The 3,126-nt window shown below is 45.9% G+C and overlaps 5 protein-coding genes across 11 annotated transcripts in view; 3 read left to right on the plus strand and 2 right to left on the minus strand.

The window, feature by feature from the left end:
- The window catches only part of LOC116824745 (uncharacterized), an 864,335-nt gene that overhangs the window by 476,023 nt on the left and 385,186 nt on the right, over positions 1-3,126 (plus strand). The gene's annotated exons all lie outside the window — the stretch shown is intronic.
- The window catches only part of LOC116829256 (uncharacterized), a 385,131-nt gene that overhangs the window by 175,749 nt on the left and 206,256 nt on the right, over positions 1-3,126 (minus strand). The window lies entirely within an intron of this gene.
- LOC116831252 (uncharacterized) overlaps positions 1-3,126 on the plus strand; it is a 110,396-nt gene that overhangs the window by 103,189 nt on the left and 4,081 nt on the right.
- The window catches only part of LOC116824014 (uncharacterized), a 585,485-nt gene that overhangs the window by 84,782 nt on the left and 497,577 nt on the right, over positions 1-3,126 (plus strand).
- Positions 1-3,126, minus strand: part of LOC142047429 (uncharacterized) — a 252,647-nt gene that overhangs the window by 76,393 nt on the left and 173,128 nt on the right. The gene's annotated exons all lie outside the window — the stretch shown is intronic.

Genomic DNA, 3,126 nt, shown 5'->3' on the forward strand with positions numbered 1-3,126 from the left:
CCCACATGCTCAGGGTTTAACTGATCACCATATTTGGGGTTGGGAAGGAATTTTCCTCCAGGGCAGATTGGCAGAGGCCCTGGAGGTTTTTCGCCTTCCTCTGCAGCGTGGGGCACGGGTCACTTGCTGGAGGATTCTCTGCATCTTGAGGTCTTTAAACCACGATTTGAGGACTTCGATAACTCAGACATAGGTTAGGGGTTTGTTATAGGAGTGGGTGGGTGAGAGTCTGTGGCCTGCATTGTGCAGGGGGTCAGACTAGATGATCATAATGGTCCCTTCTGACCTTAAAGTCTCTGAGTATGAGAAGATAAAAGTTCGTCCTGAATCAGGGCTTCACAGATGTTATAAAAGGACCTTCGGGGGTATGACAGGAAGCTAACACTGAGACAGATATAGTCCTAAAGACCTTTTATTAAAATCAATGCAATAGTAAGCAGATGGTAAAACAGAATTACAGAGTTGCAATTGTACTAGTGTTATTCAAGAGATACATATGATAATACAATATTATGTGCTGCAAACTCTGGTTAATACTCACACTCTGTTTGAATAACCTGGTGTTGGAAGATACAGGACTCTGTCTCTGGTGGTTCCGGCTTCACACCTCTAGCAGAGGAAGCTAATGCAGAGCTGTTAAAGCTGTTTACTCTCTAACTTAACTCAATAAACCTTAAACTGAAATAAAGCGTAGGGAAACCAAGCGTAGCCTAGTCCCCTTAAAACTTAAAGTTTGAAAAGAAACAAAGTACGGGCTATTCATAGTTAATAGGTGTCGTAGATGGGTTGTTGAAGATAGGTGAGTGGCTTGCCTCTAAAATGGAGAGATGAATCGCCTTTTTATAGGGCATTGGTTGGAAATCCTTCCTCTTATGCCCAAATTTCATCCTTCCCCCACAGAAATGTGAGGCTACGCTTACCCCATAGGCTAGTATGTCTGTGCGTATTGATGACAGGTATGTGCGCTCTTGTGGTGTACTTGTTACGTCTGTGGATACAACTTTGAAAAGTGCTATTTGCCATCCTGCATTGTCTACTGGGTTAGGCAAAAATCTCTAGACATCTGGTGGGTGTTTTAGCTATTTGGGTCATCTCTACTTTTCTGGGTAAAGGGTCCCAATATAGATATGCTAACTTTGCCTTAGCTTAACATACAGGGTTTTAGCCTGTAGGTCTCTTGCATTACAGCTAAACTTATTTTTAATATAAATCTGTAAACCTATTACATCAAATACTCAAATTTATAAAGAAAGGTATATCTATGCAAGCAAGCAGATTAAACCTTAGAGCTACAACAGGATGCTATCCAACTAAGTTTTCTTTAACCATCTTAAGATCTGTTTCTTTATCTGGTGGTGATGGGCACTATCCGACGGGATCGTCTTCCGTAACAGCCCCTAGCACCTCTATTTCAGTGTGATGTTTGGGTATCGGAGGTGTTGACCTTCATCTCCCAGGCTTCATGGCTGCCCCGGTTCCTTACGCCAAAGGTCTTTTCCTAAGAACAAGGCCTCAGACTATCCAGTGCGAAAGGGCCATACGTCGATGTGATTCTTGATTCTTTGGTATTTATCCCTGAACTGCTAGGTGAAAGCATACACCTAAGTCTTAGTATTAGGGCTTTCCAGGGCGGCCTGAATTCATATTTCTAAACAGTGGGTCTCTACCCCTTCCCCATTCTGTGATCTGTCTTCTCATAATTTAGGTTGTTACTTCTTCAGACATGGGCATCCTATTCTCTGTTCTGTATTGTCCTAGCACAATGGGGACCATGTTAGTTAGTGGTCTCTAGGCAACTAGGTAAGCATATGATTTATAATGATATCCTCTCTGCCACTTTGAGCCAGGAAGCTGCCTTGGGTGTACTGCTGTAAATGAGCTGGGATTAAAACCATAGGAATATTCTTTGTGACAAGTTCCCCACAACTTCCACTGACTCCCTTGTTTCTTTGCTGGCAGTAGGGTTTCCAATTTCCAAACTATGTGATTCTCACAGCTGGAAAAGGGAGAACCGTGGGTCCCGACCTCCAGGCACTTTGAGAGGAAGTGCTGCCTGAGAGTGCTTGCACATGGTGGGAATTGGTTAAACCAACTCAAACAAACTGTTTAGGGACTGCAGGCACAATTTTGGGATGACCTACAAAGACCTTGTAGCTCTCCGAGCTTCAGGATTGTTCTCCCTGCCGGGTGGAATGAATTATGGCAGCAGTCACTCATGCTTCCTCCTACACCTCGACTGGCAACTGCGCAGGTCCCTCCCTATCTCCTTTTCCTGGTGTTCTGTGAGATGCGGACCAAATGATCCCTTCCTCTCTTCTGGGGAACGGTTTGGGGGACATCGCTTCTCTGAGTTTCCTTTCTTTCCGGCACAGGAGTCTTGACCTCTGTCTGGATTACTCTCTAGTCTCCGCTTCAGGGTGATGGGATGGTGACTGAGACATGAGGAGAAACCCGCGGAGTGCTCAGCAGTAGCACCACTGCGACGTTAGCCGAAGATCAAAGGGAAGTTTCCGCAGTTGTGCCGTCCGAGAAAAAAGCAAAGCCTAGAGAACTCGCAAGATCAGAAGTGCCAGCGGAAAACTCAGTCAGACATTAGACCTTATCCAGAAGGAATCAACGTGGAATGGAGACGTCTTACCACATGCCGTGCGGGAAAAGCTCAGTGGGAACCTCTGCCTTATCAGCATACAGGACCCAACTACTGGAGAGAACCCTACACGTGCTCTGAGTGCGGGAACACTTCATGTCAGCAACTCAAACCCTTAACCACATGAGGATCCACGGGAGAGACGCCGTACATGTGCTCTGAGTGTGGGATTAAAGCTTTTCACACTCAAGAGCACGTAGTTGCATGGAGTCCTCTTTGATTTTGTCGCGCATCATCAGGTTTCTTTTCTGTGTTGAGAGTCCACCATGGAAGGGATGCTACACGTGCCCTGAGTGCGGGAAAGTCATTTGATGTTTCAGCCTATCTACACTCAGTCGAAAGTATCTGCACACGGCCTGAAGGTTGGGAACCTCACTTCCTGCAATGCGGTTGTATGCTGTCGCGACGTGCGAACGAGCACGTGATGGGTCATCATCGTTTTCGTGTGGACTTTCCGTGAGCTTAATCCAGCTCTGGTG

This window comes from Chelonoidis abingdonii, chromosome 11 (assembly GCF_003597395.2).
Source record: "Chelonoidis abingdonii isolate Lonesome George chromosome 11, CheloAbing_2.0, whole genome shotgun sequence".
Taxonomy (NCBI): domain Eukaryota; kingdom Metazoa; phylum Chordata; order Testudines; family Testudinidae; genus Chelonoidis; species Chelonoidis abingdonii.